Below are 21,159 nucleotides of genomic sequence, written 5' to 3' on the forward strand. Positions count from 1 at the left end.
AGCCTTTCACATGGGGTCACGCTTCTGAATTGAAGATTCAGCTCTCCCCCTGAAACACTGGCCAAGAGTCCTGTCTTCAGTTCAGTGTGGAATTACGTTTTTGCTGTTCATTGTTTGTGTTAAGTTTTTCGAAAGTAAGTATTGTTAGAATTTTAACAAAAATGCTTCTGAGTATAAGAATGGCTAACCGACATGTAGATTTTGTGACACACGTTATGTCAGAAATTTAGGGATGGAGGTTTTGCACGTCGCTTGCCATTGTTCAGACTTGGTTGCAGCTGGGTCTTGTTCAATTTGAATCTTTGATATTTCATTTCTCCATGAATAATAACAATAATACATTTTATTTAATAGGCACCTTTCTTAACACTCAAGGTCACCTTACAATGAAATTAAACAACATTAGTAAAATAAAAACAAAGAGAATGATAAATCAAAAAGCAATAATTAGCAAACAAACAAAGATAACAGGCAATAACAGTGCAAAATTCACAATTGTTATGCCAGTTTGAAAAGATAAATTTCGAGGGCAGTTTTAAACTGTGTTATTGAATTGAGCTGATGAATATGAGAGGGAAGATAATTCCCAAAATGAGGAGGACTATGAGAGGACACTCGAGCTCCCCTTGAACAGAGTTTGATGTGTGGTACAGAAAGTCGAGCTGCAGATGAGGATCTGAGGGAGCGAGAGGAGTGTAAGTCTGGAGGAGATCAGCGAGGTAGGTAGGAGTGAGACTGTGGAGAGCCTTACATGTTAAGAGCGGTATTTAGTATTGTATTCAGTAGTTAACAGGGAGCTGGTGAAGTTGAGAGAGAAGAGGTGTAATATGTTCAGTGGATTTAGAACAGCAGGTTATTATCCTGGTAACAGAATTTTGAATAAGTCGTAAGCGATGGATACGTTTTTGTGGGATGCCAGATAGAAGAACGTTACAGTAATCTATACGTGAGGTGACTCGGGCATTAATCAACACTTCAGTACTGTGTTGCATAAGAACAGGACGAAGTCTAGAAGTGTTTCAGAGAAAACATGAGATTAAAAATTTTCTCAGCTACCACTACAAACTACATGGGGTATGTTACATATTAAAAAAAGATATCGTATTCGGGTGGAGTATTCCTCTTAGCAGCAGTCAACTGAAGACAAAAGCAAACAATCCTAACCCGACTCGCTCTCTCTTACTCGTACCTGACATACCTTCTTTCAACTGGAATAAAAAGTACGTAAAGTAAACTAATTAAGTTTTTTTGCCCATAAACATACTCTGTACACTGCATTTCCACTGCCTACCCCAAGTGAATGACAAATGACATGCTGCTCAGACAGTAACGCTTTGCTTTAAAGGCCGTCCTGTTTAAATGCTGACATAAACTGACAAGACAAAACCTTTGACCATCCGTTAGAAGAAATGAGCTAACAGCACCCGTCTCTGACTCCTTACCAGCTGGAGGAAATCTTCAAGGATTCACAGAGATGAATGCACATCGGGGCCTACTAAGTCAGGCTTGTTTCACACCCTGCAATGCCTGAAAAAATGTAGCGTTGTATTTAACAGTGGAAATGAAGAAAAGCGCTGCACAATGGAAAACATTGCTGATAACTCATTACTTCCATCCATCCATTCTCCAACCCGCTATATCCTAACTACAGGGTCACGGGGGTCTGCTGGAACCAATCCCAGCCAACACAGGGCGCAAGGCAGGAAACAAACCCCAGGCAGGGCACCAGCCCATCACCGACTCATTACTTTAACGTGGCTTCCTCAGAGCTTCATCTTAGTTAAATCCTGATGCTCTGTATATTCAATTAATTATCATTATTATTCATGGTGGCTCCGTAATCCATACTAACCCCTACTTTCTCTTCTGTTCTTTTTCCGTTTTTTTGTAGTGGCGATCTGTGCCACCACCACCTGATCAAAGCACCATGATGTCCTTACTTTGATGGATTAAAGGCCAGAAGTCCACATGACCGTCATCATCAAGTCCTTCCATGAGAACCCTGAATACCAGGAGGACTGATTGAGGTCGTTAATGTTAGGTAGAATGCCTAGAAGGGGCTGGCTGGGTGGTCTGGTGGCCTTGGAACCCCTGCAGATTTTATTTTTTTTCTCCAGCACTCTGGATTTTTGTTTTTTCTGTCCTCCCTGGCCATCGTAAGTTACTTTTATTCTATGTTAATTAATGTTCCCTAATTCTATTTTCTTATTTATTTTGTCTTCTTTCTCTTTCTTCATCATGTAAAGCACTTTGAGCTACATTGTTTGTATGAAAATGTGCTATAGAAATAAATGTTGTTGTTGTTGTTATTCAATTTATATCTGAACATTTAATTCTTGTGTTATAGTAAAGCATATTTGTTGAATTTTTTAATTCATTATCCCAGCTTTGATATACCAATAAAAAATCTGATATTAAAAGTTAAGAATACAAATAAGGCCTGGGAAAGTTAGCATGTTAATTTTTGTGATTAATGTTGGCCTTTTTAACGGGTTAAAAAAAATATCCTCGCATTCGGAGCCGGCAACGAGGCGATCGTCACACGTTGCTTTGGTCAGGGTGGCATTTTACATTATGAAACAATAATATCAAAATAATTAAGTGTGAACCTAAAGAATGACATCCACATCCAGTACCGTATCTATATATATAAAATCCCTATGTGCGTCCAGGTGTCCGTGTGTGGGTGTCTTCTGATGAAGTGCACATGCGCGGGGCACGGTGCGATGCGCGATATTACTGTCAGAGAAAGTTAGAGGCGTTTTACAGTAATACAAACCAGTATTACTGCGAGAGGAAATTAAAGGTACACAATACAGTGACGCATATTACAGCCACATACAAGCCAGTATTACTGTCAGAGGAGATTAAAGGCATATTACCAATGCGCACGCCTGTATTACCGCCAGAGAAAATTAAAGGTATATTACGGACGTACAAGCCAGCAGACGTACAAGACGGTATCCTTCAATAAGGGCACACAAAAAGGGCGACCTCAATTGGTCGCAGTGAATAAAGGCACGCGTAAATAAAGATCTGCACCTTTGTTGCTCTTCACATATTCCAGAGCCATTTGAACTAAATTATCTACGAACGCCTTTGTTCACCGCGCTCAATTGAAATTGCCTTTTGAATCTCGCCTTTTTGTGTGCGCCCTTATTGAATAGAGCGGTACAAGACAGTATTACTGTCACAGAAAATTAAAAACACACAATACACGGCGGCAGCCCACGAAGAACGGTCAGCTCAGCAAGTAAACATCAACAAAAGAAAGGCTGAAAGAAAGAAAAATACGACCAACAAAAAGAATGAGGTCAAAGTCCCTTGCCATTTAATATAGACTGTTCCTACTAATGTTTATGCACTACTGTTCTAGCACCCGTTATTGTAACGGGCTAAATGACTAGTATATATATACTACCTTTCAAATTTTTGAGGAGTAAAATTTTATTTAAAAGTTTCAAATTACACATTTCACAACACCTTGCGACATGTCAGTACGTGGTACTGGTATTCATTCATTGCCTTGATTTATGCATTCCAACATAGGGTGTAGGGATCTGGGAGGAATTCACGGAAGGCCTGGCGCATTACTAAAGAAAACTACTGAAGGTAAAAATTACACTCCCTTTTTTCATTTTTCATGTCATATTTCTGTAAGGAGATCGAATCGATGTCATATCGCACACGTGCAAAATACGTTGTCTTTTAGTGGCACAAGTCTCTGGTACCTCTGTATTTAACTCACCAGTCTGCCAGGTAGGTCACAGTGTTGACTGTCCTAATATAACGACTCAATTTTATGAAACAGAAGTGTAATGATGATCCCTCACCCATTATTCCAGTTTGGAGTATCTTCACTAATTTATGCAAAGAACGCAACATAACCATCCAAGTAATGCACAGTGTCAGGTTTTAAGCGAGAGAGCAGCTACAGAGATCTTGTATAGCATGCCAGGAGCAAAGGTGAAAATAGAGCAGTGTTTTCCAACCGTTTTTCTGTGGTGGCACACTTTTTGTAACCCAAAAAATCCCAAGGCACACCGCGATTCTACCAACCACAAAAGCATTAAATCTTTACACTTGCAGGACTATCAGAGATGGCGGCAACAAACAAGCAGCTTGGAGGTTGGCGTTCATAGACACAGCACTTAGTGAGCACTTTGGATGAATTTCCCAGCTGCTTTGTCCCTTTGCCCACTCATACAGGTGGTCGTATATGGCACACCCGGGTAGCTCTCATTATGCAGCAGCGGAAAAACACTTTCATTTAGAGTATAATTATAAAGTTGTTGATGGTGATGAACAATGCAGGATGGCATTTGCAGAGATGTAACACAGGTTTTAATGTATGCCTGTTTAAGAGATGCTTATTCTTTCAAGTAAATCAGTCAGCAGCAGCGCATTCAAAGTCAACTGGCGTTTCGAACTCTTAACTTTTACTTTGACACATTTGTGTCTCATATGCTATGCCAATTTGAAAATTAATAACATTAATTGCCTTCTTTTCAACTCTCCCTTTAAAGAAGGCATTCACATTCAGGTTGTACTTGCACTGCAAATAATGAAATCTAAGCAAGTGAAAAGTATTTATATAACTATCTTAAATCTTCTTTTCCTTATTGTAAGAAAAAAAACTTGTATATACAATTTAGCATGCTGTAAGAAATCTTGTCAAGTAAATTTTGCTTACCCCAATTGGCAGATTTCTTTGCTAAATAAAAGTATAACAACTCTCATTTAAAGTTTTTTGTTTTGTCTGGCTTTGGCATAGGCATTTTTTGCAGTGTGCTCAAATAAGAGTTTGTTAAAAAGCTCAGGTTTCAGGGCATTGTTTAAGTTTAAACTATGCCATTAATTTTTAAAAATTCCTTTGTGTCGATTCTACATTAATTTTGTGTTTCAGTGTATATTTACCTCATGATTTATGTATTTATTTTATGATTGGATGTTTTAATGTTAGAATTGTGATTAATTCCATACAATTATGCGATTAATTAATTTTTTTAATTGATTCCCAGCACTAATAAAAATACAAACTATTATATTCAATAATTGGAATTAAAAATCGGGAGTGGTCTCCCCTAGACTTTCCCATATATTCAGATATGGGAATGGATATTTAAGGAGTAAACCTCAAGACCATGATTATATTTTTATATTATGTACATTAAAGAACCATCAACAAATCAAATCAAATGAATAATATTTTGAACAATTGTTATAAAAGTAAGTTGAATAAATTGAACTCTGCAATGAATAAAAGGTAAAGTACCACTTCCGGTTAGCGGAAATAGTCTAAAAGTTGATAGAAATCTATGTTTTGTACCTAATACTTGTATGCAAAATTTGGTTGACTAAAGTAAAAGCATACTCAAGTTATCGTGTTTACACACACAGACAAACACACACAAACAAACACATACAGGCAGAAACACAGACATAATTCCAAAAATGGGAGGTCTAAAACGTCAGCATTCATCAAAATCTCAAAATTGAATTTTTGGACGATTACAATACTCTCCCTATACTTCGTATACGAGAAAGTCAGGGAGATCTAAAACGTCGAGATTCATTAAAATCTCGAAATGGAATTTTTGGATTATTCCAATACTTTTCCTATATTAGTATACGAGAAAGTCAGGCAGGTCTAAAATGTTGAGATTCTTCAAAATCTCGGCATCAAATTTTTGGATGATTACAATACTCTCTCTATACGAGAAAGTCAGGGAGATCTAAAACGTCGAGATTCATTAAAATCGCAAAATGGAATTTTTTGATTATTCCAATACTTTTCCTATATTCGTATACGAGAAAGTCAGGCAGGTCTAAAATGTTGAGATTCTTCAAAATCTCGGCATCGAATTTTTGGATGATTACAATACTCTCCCTATACGAGAAAGTCAGGGAGACCTAAAACATCAAGATTCATTAAAATCTCGAAATGGAATTATTGGACGATTACAATACTCCCTATACAAGAAAGTCAGGGAGATCTAAAACATCGAGATTCATTAAAATCTCGAAATGGAATTTTTGGACGATTACAATACTCTCCCTATACGAGAAAGTCAGGGAGATCTAAAACGTCGAGATTCATTAAAATCTCGAAATGGAAATTTTGGAGGATTCCAATACGTTTCATATACTTCGTATACGAGAAAGTCAGGGAGGTCTAAAACGTTGAGATTCTTCAAAATCTCGACATCACATTTTTGGACGATTACAATACTTTCCCTATACTTAGTATACGAGAACGTAAAAAATGGACAGAAAATTCATAATCATTAATACCTTGGATTGTTAAAGCTTATTCTATAATAAAGAAGTTTGTTCATCATCAAATTCTTTCATGTGAAGCCTGAAAGCCATAAGGACTGATTGAGATCATTTATGTTAGGTAGAATGACCAGTAGGGGTTGGGTGGTCTCATGGTCTTGAAACCCCTGCAGATTTTGTTTTTTTCTTATCCTCCAGCCCATCTCGAGTTTTTTTTTTTTTGTTTGTTTTTTTTCTTTCCTTCATTTGGGCCATCGGACTTTACTTTATTCTTTCTTACTTAGTATTCTTCATCTTCTTTCGGCTGATCCCGTCAGGGATTGCCACAGCAGATCATCTTGTCCCATACAGTATCTTCCTGTCCTCGTCATCTTGCTCTGTCACAGCCATCATCTGCATGTCCTCTCTCACCACATCCATAAACCTTCTCTTAGGCCTTCCTCTGTTCCTCTTCCCTGGCAGCTCTATCCTTAGCACCCTTCTCTCATTATACTCAGCATCTCTCCTCTGCACATGTCCAAACCAACACAATCTTGCCTCTCTGACTTTGTCTTCCAACTTGAGCTGACCCTCTAATGTCCTCATTTCTAATCCTGTCCATCCACGTCACACCCAATGTAAATCTTAGCATCTTTAGCTCTACCACCTCCAGCTCTGTCTCCTGCTTTCTGGTCAGTGCCACCATCTCCAGCCCATATAACATAGCTGGTCTCACTACCGTCCTGTAGACCTTCCCTTTCACTCTTGCTGATACCCGTCTGTCACAAATCACTCCTGTCACTCTTCTCCACCCATTCCACCCTGCCTGCACTCTCTTTTTCACCTCTCTTCCACAATCCACATTACTCTGTACTGTTGATCCCAAGTATTCTTTCTTACTTAGTATTGCCTAATCTTACTTTTGTTCCATATTAACTTTTATTTCTTCATCTTGTAAAGCACTTTGAGCTACACCATTTGTATGAAAGTGTGCCATAGAAAAAAATAAATGTTGTTTCTTATTTGTTCATTCATTGATTTAATTTACCAGCCCAAACATTCGCTTAAAGTTAATACGTTATATTTGGAGCACAGGTGGGTAAAATTACGCGATGAAAGTCGCACAGTTTAAAACCCAATGTTTTAGCAAGTACACAACACATTTATTGGAACGGAACTGATTTATCCCAAATTGTACCTTATAGCATGCCATCTTGGCACTGCCCTTGATACTGGAAAATTCTGCCTGCCCAAGTACATCCTCATAACCCACTGTGTACGTCTGCCACGCTTTAGCGTTTAATACTGTGCCACACCAAACAGATGATGATTCTGAGAAAGGAAGAAGGAGGAAAGAGCCTTTATTCAGCATGCCAATTAAAAGAAGCAGGATTTGCTCTAAACCAGAAACATTTGCCTTCCTTTAAAAAGAGTATATTTAGATCAAAACTGTTTGGCTCCTCACCCTGCTTTTTCTCTTTATTAAAAGTACATTCACTTTGGCACCAGTGCTGTGCTTAAAAATCAGCCTGATGTTATGTGCGTCCTCCATAAATGAAAGCCGAGAATCTTTTTGCACAGATGAATAGTCATAGTGTATTTAAACAGGCACTAAAGGTTTTTAATTATTAACAGCTGCAGTGTCAGAGTTACGACAAAGCTGGAGAGTGTCATTTTGAATAAAGCCGCATGTGAGGAAATGTTCCATAAAAACATAACAAAATAAATGGAGGTAGCCGTAATGCCACAGGTTTTTTGTAGACGTGATTGCTTTTCCGGTTTAAAGATCCTTGTTTTGCTGTTTCTTGAAATCTTTCTTGTTTGTTTCTCTGATCCTCTTCCCCAGCAAAGTCAGCCTTTTGGCCAAAATGTAATTGACTGTAAGTGATGTTCACTATTGACTACATGACTACTTAATGGACATTATTTCCCTTTTTCTTTACAAATTCAACTGTAGCGCTGCCCTGATTCTGTCAGATCTGCACTAAGCAAAAGGAAAACTTTATTGAAGCCCACCTTTTTTGGTCCAGGTCGGTTGGCCCCAATTTCAAAAAGCATCTGCTGAGTGCTTCTTTTAGCACAGCGGAAGCTTTAGAAACATTTAAAAAAAAATCAATGAAATAACAGCTCTGGCAAGTTGAAATAGCTATGCCACAAAGAAATCAAATGGCTAAAATGACTAAAAGTGTTCGAGGACATTTAGAAAAATCTGACTGAAAGAAAAAAAAAAAGACGTTCAGCTGTAACATTCATGAAGAACATAACACGTAAAGTTTTCTAGGCCAGTTTGAAGAGAGCTAAACTGCCTCCCCTGTAAGTGGAGACCCAAATGGCCGCATGTGCTTTGACTCTCAGCTGCAAGTTCACTCGTTGAGAGTACAAATCTTGAAGGATGGTGGGGATCAAAAGCCCATCCCTGCTGCGTCAGATGCAAAGCAGGAACCACCTCTGCGTGCAATGGTAGTCCATTCCTAGCACAGGCAAATTAAAGCTGCCTGATAACATACAGTGTCATTTCGGAAAGTATTCAGACCCTCTTCACTTTCTGTACACTTTATGGTATCGGAGATTTAATTTTAAATGGATCAATTTGCCATTTTTTATTTTGTCTATCAAGCTACATTCAATAACCCCCTAATGACAAAGTGAAAGCGTCTTTTCAGGAAGGTTTGGAAATTTATTAAAAATGTGGGGTTTGCCTTCCAGGCTCATCAGAGGTAAGCAATACCACCCCAGGCCACCAGGGGGTGTGATTGCGAGCTCTTCTCTTTCTTCTTTCACCCACAGCTCAGAGAAACCTCCTTTTGAGGGCAACTGACTCCGCCCCTTCCAGTCCACAACCTGTAAAAGCAGAGCACTCTCCAGAAAGGAGGCGTCTCATTTGAGAAATGAACCACCTGCCTGGACAGAGCCTTTAAATCACAGCCAATGGCTGAGCTCTGCTTGTTTTTTGGTAATGGTGCACCTGTTATTATGGTTCTGTTTTATCATTTCAAGTAAACAGGTTGGCCCAGCTGGCACCCCAACATTTCATTTGGATTCTTGGTTTTATCACGGGTCAATGACAATACATACTTGTAGAGAATGCCTTAGTTGGATTGAAAAGAATAGACTCTTTCATTTACATGGTCATCTTTCTCTTGGCTATACAGATATTGAATCATTCAGGTTCTTCTATTTATGACTTCTAGTATTTGATAGCTGATTTCTTTGTAGCAGGGCCACGTAAGGAGTTTTATTTGTGTGTACGTATGTTAAATGTGAATAACAACATTGGTTGCACGGATTCCTGTTTGTAAATTGGGGCCGGTGTCTTTAAAGGCTTGTGGGATTTGTAGTTTGGTATTTTGTATGCACTGTACCAATAAAATCGGAAGAGAAGGATGTGGCGGGACTTTTTGATTGTGCCATTTTCCAATCAACTTAATCCACAGCGGCTCCTAAACCTTTCAGTTACTGGACAGTCGTAGCGGCGAAGGATATGCTTGGCCACGGGATTTAAGGACGGTGGTGGGTTCTTTTTCCTCCTAATCCGGTCCTTCGATGCTCTTGGAGAAGAGGCACATCTCCGAAGGCTATTCTTCTGGACTCTGGTGGTAGGACAGTATTTCACTATCCGTGTTCCGGGAAGCAGTTTATTGAATAGGAGCGTTCCGCACTTCTTTCCATCATTTAACCATGGTTTCCATTTCTAGAATCACTTCCATCACTTACAGTAAGGACTTTTTTCAAGACTGTAAATGTCATCGTGTGGGGGTTTCTTTATGGCGTTTGTTTAGTACTTTTGTGCATGTAAGTAGTTATTCTAGCAAATAAGGAACATTTTAAATATGCAGGTGTGTGCCTTTCCAAATCATGTCCAATCAACTGAATTTACCAGTGTTGCTGTCATATATATATACATATACACATATATACATATATTATCTATACTAATAAAAGGCAAAGCCCTCACTGACTGACTCACTGACTGACTGACTGACTGACTGATTGACTCACTCATCACTAATTCTCCAACTTCCCGTGTAGGTAGAAGGCTGAAATTTGGCAGACTCATTCCTTACAGCTTACTTACAAAAATTAGGCAGGTTTCATTTCGAAATTCTACGCGTAATGGTCATAACTGGAACCTGTTTTTTGTCCATATACTCTAATGGAGGAGGCGGAGTCACGTATCGCGTCATCACGCCTCCTACGTAATCACGTGAACTAAAAACAAGGAAGAGATTTACAGCACGAGTCAAACGCGGGAACGAAGGTAAATGACGTTAATTTTTGAGTGTCTTTTAATACTTTGTAAGCATACATATTAACACATGTGCAATTAAACGTGTGCATTTATGGGGTGATTTCTCAGGCTTAAAAGCTAGCCTTTTATCAAACGCGGGAACAAAGGTAAATAACGTTAATTGTTGAGTGTCTTTTAATACTGTGTAAGTATACATATTAACACATGTGCAATTAAACATGTGCATTTACAGGGTGATTTCTCAGGCTTAAAAGCTCGCCTTTTATTAAAGAGGTAAATGCAAACTGTTTTCATTCTGAAGGGCACAAACCACGTTAGATTTCATGCTCAAGAGTAAACTCAGCACACAGCTTGGTCATATTACAACCGGTTCATTTTCCTCAGTTTAAAAAGGTTTACTTTTCTTCTTAATAAAATTTTTAAAGCAGTACTTCGCCGCTGCGAAGCGCGGGTATTTTGATATATATCAAAATATATCGCGTCATCACGCCTCCCACTTAAGCACGTAAACTGACCCGCTGCCATTTGCAATGCCATATTCGCGAGATACAAGTTTAATGAGAAAACACGAGGTATGGACATCGCAACATCACACAAGACAGCGGCTCACGTGAAGTGACTGAACGCAGCAGGAGTGATCACTTCGATGAATCAAACCTGTTCAAAAAACACATTACACAATTGATAAGGTACGAAAACAATATGAAACCGATTGTGGATTTTCGTACAGCCACTGAAACTTTGTGACGGCACGAGACTTCAGGTCACGTGTCTGCAAAAGAACGTCATTGAGGCAACTATTTTTACTGGCAGTGGCTCAGGGGAGAGAGTTTTTATTCCTCGCATCCCCGTTATACCCTCTGATCTCCCATTTCAATTCAAACGCCTACAATTTCCACTAAGGCTCTGCTTCGCAATGACAATTAATAAGTCTCAGGGACAGACCCTACAAAAGCTTGGCATTGATTTGAGGCAGGACTGCTTTTCACATGGCCAACTGTACGTTGCATGCTCAACAGTAAGCTACCACACAGCTTGGTCATATTACAAGCAGAGGGGCGAACTGACAACGTGCTATACAAAGAGATCCTTAACAAATAATTATTGATACATTTTCCCTCGGTTTAAAAAGGTTTACTTTTCTTCTTAATAAAAATTTTAAAGCAGTACTTCACCGCTGCGAAGCGCGGGTATTTTGATATATATATGTACTTATGTGTAAATATATATATATGTAGATATGTATATATATATATATATATATGTATATATGTAGATATGTATATATATATATATATATATATATATATATATGTAGATATATATATGTAGATATATATACTGTATATATATATATATGTATATATGTAGATATGTATATATATATATATATATATATATATATATATATATATGTAGCTATGTAGATATGTATATATATATATATATATATATATATATATATATATATATATATATATATATATATGTAGATATGTAGATATATATATATATGTATATATATATATATATATATGTATATATATATGTGTATATATATGTAGATATGTATATATATATATATATATATATATATGTATGTGTATATGTATATATGTATATGTGTGTGTGTATGTATGTGTATATATATATGTTGACATATGTATATATATATATATATATATATATATATATATATATGTATGTATGTATATATATGTGGATGTGTATATGTGTATATATATATATATATATATATATATATATATATATATATATATATATATATATATATTCACGGCATTCGTAGTCTGTGTCACAATCTGATTGTATGGGTGGTTACCTACCAGGTAACGCTTGTGGTTGGCCAGCAATCTGCTAACATCCGCCATGGTGCCCTCAGTTTGTGAGGAGCAGATCATAGAATGGTTGAAATAGTTTTACTTTCAAATAATGCAAAGAGTATGCGACACGTGTTTCTCCCTAATTCTGGGCTCATCAGGCGTACACACTCACTGCATCCCCTCTCCGGAATCGAATCTCTATCGTTAGCGCCAGAGTTGAAGCCCCTAACGTTGCGGTCAGCAAGTCGGCTAACATCCTTGTGCCGTCTTTCAGTTGCGAGAAGCAGATCATAGAATGGTTGAAATTGTTTACTTTCAAATTATGCAAAGAGTACGCGACACGTGTTTCGCCCTAATTCTGTGCTCTTCATGCGTACACCCGCATTGCATCCCCTCTTGGGAATCGAATCTCGAACGTCAGCGGCAGAAGTGAAGCCCCTAACGTTGCGCTACGGCGTGCGGTTCGTTTATACCTCGTGTCTTCTCATTAAACTTTTATCTCGCGAATATGTTATTGCAATCCACAGCAGGAGCGTTTCTATAAACTTAATTTAAACTTACGTTTTACACCGTGCTTTGTTTCCCTTATGAAGATGCTTGTATGCTTCACTCGCTCGCTTCTTATTGTTTCGCTCCCTTCTCAAATGTTTAATGAATTTTTTGTTCTTCGCTGTTTGCGGCTCTTCCTTCATTTCTCCCTACTGCGTTCTTTTATCTCGCGAATATGTTATTGCAATCCGCAGCGGGAGCGTTTCTATAAACTTAATTTAAACTTAGGTTTTACACCGTGCTTTGTTTCCCTTATGAAGATGCTTGTATGCTTCACTCGCTCGTTTCTTATTGTTTCGCTCCCTTCTCAATTGTTTAATGAATTTTTTGTTCTTCACTGTTTACGGCTCCCCACGGCCATCGAGCTGCCGTCCATTACAGTATATTGTCAAAAAAGAGGTTCCAGTTATGACTATTACGCATTGAATTTCGAAATGAAACCTGCCTAACTTTTGTAAGTAAGCTGTAAGGAATCAGCCTGCCAAATTTCAGCCTTCTACCTACACGGGAAGTTGGAGAATTAGTGATGAGTGAGTCAGTCAGTCAGTCAGTCAGTCAGTCAGTGAGTCAGTCAGTGAGGGCTTTGCCTTTTATTAGTATAGATATATATATATATATATATATATATATATATATACTAGCAAAATACCCGCGCTTCGCAGCGGAGACGTAGTGTGTTAAAGAGGTTATGAAAAAGAAAAGGAAACATTTTACAAATAACGTAACATGATTGTCAATGTAATTGTGTTGTTATTGTTATGAGTGTTGCTGTCTTATATATATATAATATACACACACATAAACATAAATATACATATACATATATACATATCTACATATACAGATATATACATATATATATACATATACACATCCACATATATATACATATATATATATACTGTATATATACACATATCAACATATATATACACACATACAGTACATACACACACATATACATATATACATATACACATACATACACACATATATATATATATATATATACACACACAGACACATATATGCATATATATTTACATATCTACATATATACTGTATTTACATATTTACATACACATATCTACATATATACACATATATATATATATATATACATATCTACACATATATATGTATATATATCTATCTAGACATACATACATACATACATACATACATTTACACACACACACATATATATATATATATATATATATATATATATATATATATATATATACATATCTATATATATATCTACTAATAGACATATCTACATATATATATATAATATATATATATATATATATATATATATATATATACATATCTACATATATACATATATATATATACATATCTACATATATACATATATATATATATACATATCTACATATATACATATATATATATTTACATATCTACATATATATATATCTACATATATATATATATATATATATATATATATACACATATCTACATATTATACAATATATATATATCTACATATCTACATATATACATATATATATATACACATATGTACATATATATATCAAAATACCCGCGCTTCGCAGCGGCGAAGTACTGCTTTAAATTTTTTATTAAGAAGAAAAGTAAACCTTTTTAAACCGAGGGAAAATGTATCAATAATTATTTGTTAAGGATCTCTTTGTATAGCACGTTGTCAGTTCGCCCCTCTGCTTGTAATATGACCAAGCTGTGTGGTAGCTTACTGTTGAGCATGCAACGTACAGTTGACCATGTGAAAAGCAGTCCTGCCTCAAATCAATGCCAAGCTTTTGTAGGGTCTGTCCCTGAGACTTATTAATTGTCATTGCGAAGCAGAGCCTTAGTGGAAATTGGATGTGTTTGAATTGAAATGGGAGATCAGAGGGTATAACGGGGATGCGAGGAATAAAAACTCTCTCCCCTGAGCCTGCTTTAAAAATTTTATTAAGAAGAAAAGTAAACCTTTTTAAACTGAGGAAAATGAACCGGTTGTAATATGACCAAGCTGTGTGCTGAGTTTACTCTTGAGCATGAAATCTAACGTGGTTTGTGCCCTTCAGAATGAAAACAGTTTGCATTTACCTCTTTACTAAAAGGCGAGCTTTTAAGCCTGAGAAATCACCCCGTAAATGCACACGTTTAATTGCACGTGTTAATATGTATGCTTACACAGTATTAAGAGACACTCAAAAATTAACGTCATTTACCTTCGTTCCTGCATTCGACTCGTGCTGTAAATCTCTTCCTTGTTTTTAGTTCACGTGATTACGTAGGAGGCGTGATGACGCGATACGTGACTCCGCCTCCTCAATTAGAGTATATGGACAAAAAATAGGTTCCAGTTATGACCATTACGCGTAGAATTTCGAAATGAAACCTGCCTAATTTTTGTAAGTAAGCTGTAAGGAATGAGCCTGCCAAATTTCAGCCTTCTACCTACACGGGAAGTTGGAGAATTAGTGATGAGTGAGTCAGTAAGTCAGTCAGTCAGTCAGTCAGTGAGGGCTTTGCCTTTTATTAGTATAGATATATATATAGTATTAATTGTATTATCTTTTTCCTTTTTTTCCTTTGAGCCTTGCTAGCTCAGAGGTCTCTTAGGCTATTCTTCCATGAGCCTTTTGAAGCGCTCATTTCAGGAAGGCAAGAGAAAGAAATTCTGAGGAGACAAAAGACAAGCAATCATCCAAACACACAAAATGTTTGCCAGTCACAGATCATCTTCGAGATGAAACAGTCCATCATCTCCTTCATGTAAAATACTGCTTGCACACTGCCTTTAATGGTTTCCCTTTTGGTTTCTGGAGATGATATTTAGGGTTTCAAAGCTGCCAGGCCCTTCATCAAAAATTAAACAGTTGTATTTTTTAGCAGCTTTTTGAAAAAGCAGAAATAAACTCAGAAAGCTGTGTGTTTTTTTTGCAGTTTATACGTGCAACTTAGATACCCTTGAATACTTTCTATTAGATGTGTGAGTTTGTTTCCTTTAAAATCAACTGTTGAAATAAATAATGAATTTAAAATAATTAAAGATAAAACATGAAAAAATCAGGCATTAAAATTGATTGAAAATTTCACTTCCTTCCAAATCCTTCAGCTACATCCACTTTTTTTTGTTGTTGCTCTCAGACGTTTATGTGTGTTATGCGGAGGTTGTCACCAGATTTATGTAGTAAGGAAGTCTCTTTGCTTTTAAAATGAGGGACAGATAGAACCAGGCTAACACCTAAGCCCTACTATATTTCCACCTTGCCACCCGAATATAAACTAAACACAGGAAAATGCCAATAAAGATTAAACACACCAAACACACTTTGCATCAATAAAGTATTGAGCAAAGGCTGTGAATACTTAAGTACATGGGATTTCTCAGTTTTTTTATTTTTAATAAATTTGCAAAAATCTCAAGTAAACTTTTTTCACGTTGTCATTATGGGGTGTTGTGTGTAGAATTGTGAGGAAAAAAATGAATTTAATCCATTTTGGAATAAGGCTGTAACATAACAAAATGTGGAAAAACTGATGCGCTGTGAATACTTTCCGGATGCACCGTATATATGTATATATATATATATATATATATATACTGTATATATATATGGCTCTGGAGGACTGCCAACAATTAATTATACACACCCAGACACAGCCAAACCACACGGGTTCAAAGGAAGCACTTTAGCCCGTAAGGTTCTTATTTCTATTGGTGGAGAAAAAATTATCCCGGAAGTGCCTAAATTATTATACTTGATTTACATGAGCACCCTGCAATGCTTACCTATTTAACTTTCACTCATCACTCAATTTCTTAAACACAATACCTTTTACAGTTTTTTTTTTTCATCACTTGGCAAATCAGTGACAATTCCTTTTCTTTCCTTTTCCACCTCCTCTCTCCTCCAAGCAAGGTCAAGCGATTTCTTTTATATGTTGGACCCAGGAGTACTTCCGGTGCCATAGCATTGAATGGTGGAAGCACTTCCGGGTCAAGTAGAAGTTCCACAGAACAGGGAGTTCTTCTCTAGTGGCACCCTTGGACCTTGATAGGGTTTTCTTTTGGGGCTAAGAATCCTATGGATCCCTGTTGGTGTCCATAGTGGAGTCATGCCAGAGGAACACTGCCTCAGCATCTATTGCACTGAGGAAGGAACTACTCTTGACAGACCATCTCACCCTGACCATCCTTTATTTTTCCACCCTGACAAGGATAATAATGAAGAACCTCCATATGCCTCCATATATATGTAGCCTCCTGTCTGGGGCAGCAATCGCTCCTCCTCCCAGTCAGGGTGCCAAACCATCCATTAGGGCACTTAACATATCTGTATCTCTCTCTCTTTCTTATATATATATATATATATACATACAGTGGGTGAAGTGGTGGCTCTGGGACTAGGGATCTGTGCCACCAATCAGAAGGTTGCTGGTTTAAGTCCCTTAAATGCCCAAAGTGATTCCACTCCATTGGGCCCTTATGCAAGGCTCTTAACCTGCAATTACTCCACCCTGGTAATGTCGTTAACCTGCATTCAGCCCCGCAGGCAAGTCATCCAACCTCCAAGGGAATATTTGGGGGTTGGTGGTAGGACTGGCGCTCCAGCCACTGTAAAAAACCTCACGCTGTTCCCCTCCATTCAGACTAGTGTGATACTGAGGTGTCACCCGTTGCATGGTTGCACTTGGATCCTAATTGGGATCTTGAGGTGGTTCGTTGTGTGGTGGGTACGACAACATGCTGTATCAGTGCATGCTCCCAACCTCCTCTACCCTCTATATCCGGGGTGTCGAACTCCAGTCCTGGAGAGCCGCAGTGGCTGCAGGTTTCATTCTAATCCTTTTCCTAATCAGTGACCAGTTTTCACTGCTAATTAACTCCTTTTCCCTTCATTTTAATAGTCTTGTTTTTAAGGATTCAGCCCTCTGAATTGATTCCTTTCTTCATTAAATGACAGCCAAGCAGAAATGAGATGTGAAATGAGCCAGCTAAACTGGGATTTCAAACTCCAACCAATCTCTTAATGAGAAGCTGTTAATTAAACCCGTTATTTAATTCCATGGCTCGTTGCTGTTGTCATTCTGCCACAGCAGACTTTTCCAAAACTTGATTTTTCTGTTTTTTCTAAGAACTCCATCGATATGTTTTGGTGACCTGAGATATCAACCTTACTGAGACCTTCACCTTTCTTTTTTTTCAGATATTGTGTGACGGGCACAGGTGAGCTGGTCATGTTTTGTGTCTCGTTATTGTTTGGCTGGTAATTAAGGAAAAATAAACAACTAAGGGGCCCGAGTCATGTTAATTAAAACTAAAGCAAAAGAAGTTAATTAGCAGCCAAAACTGGTCACTAATGAAGAAGATGGGTAGAATGAAAACCTGCAGCCACTGCGGCCCTACAAGACCGGAGTTCAACACCCGTGCTATATAATGTCACGCAAGTCCGTTAGAGGCTCGCCTTCCTGGTTCACCTAAAATAAGTAGTACCACCCCGGCTTGAGAGGGGGCGCTGTAGCTAACAGTCTCGTCTCCTTTTTCCCTTCACAGCCTCGAGCAGCTGCCCCTTGAGACCAAAGAAGCCAAGGAAGCCTCAACCCATCCGGTATAAAAGGGAGACGCTCCCAAAAGGTGGCATCTCATTTTCGGACCTCACCCTGATAGTGAATGCTCAAAAGAGAACGAAAAAAGAAAAAGTGTGACCCGGAGAGAGCACTGATTGAAGAGAATTGTCTCTAACAAAGAGCGATGCAAGTGCATATTTTTTTTTTTTTTTTTTTTTTGCCTGGTTGGCACCCCAAGCATTTGGGGTTTGGCCTGCCTCATCTTTTGCTCAACTACAATATATATCTATACACACATATACAACACATATAATGTAATAGCACCCTTCTGAAAGCACAAGTGTTAACTTTGTTATTCTCTTCTTCTTGCAAACCCACCCAATTCTCTAATTCTTCTGCTTTTCATAACTCTCATGTACTGGGAAAATGTGCCATGTGACTGACGAGAATGCAACGAAATAGTCAGCATCGACATGAATTGGCATAATTAAACATTTTCTATGCACATTTTATTCTTCTCTCCTAAGCAGATTGCCAGTTGTCCTTGAGCTGAATGAAGAACCTGAATAAGAACTGACTGAAACATGGAGACACTTGAGCTTTGTCTAACACATACTTTTTTTTATAAACCAATGTTTCAGGTGAAAAATGCATTTTCAAGGCCAGATCCATCATTGATTTGCAGAAAAACACACTGAAGCACAATGCCTGAAAGCGAAAATGGCAAGATTTTTTTTGCCTGGATACAAGAAAATGGAGAGACGAAGACAATATGTGAAGAAAAGCAACGGCCTACGTGAGTTGAACAGGAAAACATTTGCACATGTAAGAGGTCTTTAAATGAAAAGCTATAGAGGTGATCAGCTGCCCCAAGTATGCCCCCCGGGGGGAACAGGCAGCAAGAGTCAGGGGCGGAAGCTGAAGAAGAACCAAAGCAAGATGGAAAAAGTGCAGAATTCTGTGATTTGCCCATGGAATAACACATCGGACATTTTTAAATGTCGGTGCCCAGGATGGACAAAATGATTCCCTGTTAGACTTGGACCATCAAGGTTAATCCCTTGCCATGACATTGTGGGGGTGTGGAGTGTCCGTCTTCTCTCTTTTTGATTTTGTCAGGACATAACCTGGGCAATACTGGCCTAGCAATTCTCCAAGAGGGGCAGAGGTCTTAGGGTGGGTGTCTGGTACTGCATTATGGTTGACTGGCAGTGTGGAATTTGTCATGTTGGTTTTCTCTTACATACATTTATCACTTTATGTGACTCTTTGTCTTGGAAAAAGGTTCGGATTTTGTGCTTTAAGTAGTCAACTGATGAAAACAAGAAATGAATGGGAGGTTAATGAGAGCTTGGGTGGGAAGTATGAGCTGGGCTCGTGTGTCATGTAGCATGGCATGCACTTACTTGTATCTATTTATATTGTAATGGACTGTCTGGTGCCACCGCTCTACTGCCAGGCTGCTCTCCCGCATACTGATCTCAGATGGAGGATTGCAGGAATCATCAGGGGTCCTTTCATTGGATTGGCTGGCCCAGCGCTGACTCAGCTGTGGAATGGCCAATAGGGGGAGGCAACTTGATGGCCTCCAGGATTCTGAACAAATCCAAATCGTATTATGGGATATCACCTACTGTTGAATTCTGCTCTGTACTTGTAATATTTCTATTGTATTGAGGATTACTTGTGTTCTGTTCTGTGAATTGTGTTGTATTTAGCCCCCTTTTTTTGACACCCACTGCACACCCAACCTACCTGGAAGGGGGTCTCTTTTTGAACTGCTTTTCCCAAAGCTTCAACCATTGCCCATTGCAACACTCTTTGTATGATTTGGGGCTATACAAAAATAAATTGTATTGTATTGTACTCTCAGCAGACTGGATGGCCAGCACAGATCTCACTATAGAAAACACGGAATAGGTGGCTGGTTGGCCAAGGTCTCCAGGACTGTAACTTTATTTTTGACTTTCTCCTCTGCAATTTTAATTTCCAGTATCGTCAACTGGCCATAGATCATCAATTAATTCATTAATGAACAAATAGTGTTGGTTTCCATTTATGTTTAATCAGTTCTGCCTTGTTCTGTGATCTGCATTTATATGCGTACCAGTTCTGTATTTAAGAATTAGTTCATTCTATACTTGTACTTTAACTGAGAATTGTTCACAGCGCTTTGTGCCTGCACCGAGTGGACAGCACCATACAAAAATGACTTGTGTTGTATTGTATAGTTGTATTGTTGAATAAGGTACAGTGTTTGACCATGGGCAAGTAAGGAAGCCATTGCCATGATAATTATCCTGTGATACAAAGAGGTACCAACCATCACAATGTGCCCATGTTCTCCTACATTGTTGTCACAGCCCCAGGCCTGAGTGAGCAGTTGTGTAATCGATGGACAAACAGAATGGTGAGCGGGGTTTCATCCACGGTCGGTTGCAGCCCACCTACAATTCCTCCACGACCCACATGATAGGAATCGCTGAAATAAACAACATCATTAACATCTTACTGAATAAAGAATACCATATATATTGTAACGGGCGGCCGGGACGCCTCTGCTGCATATGTTCTGGGAGAGCAGCCATGGGCTCCTCAGGACCACCCCCGGGATGCTTGGTGGCAGCCTCCCTGGGTGACGATGGTGCCTCAGTTTCCCGCAGGGCTCCATGGGAGATGAAG

The sequence above is a fragment of the Erpetoichthys calabaricus genome, chromosome 18 (assembly GCF_900747795.2).
Source record: "Erpetoichthys calabaricus chromosome 18, fErpCal1.3, whole genome shotgun sequence".
In the NCBI taxonomy this organism is placed as follows: Eukaryota; Metazoa; Chordata; class Cladistia; order Polypteriformes; family Polypteridae; genus Erpetoichthys; species Erpetoichthys calabaricus.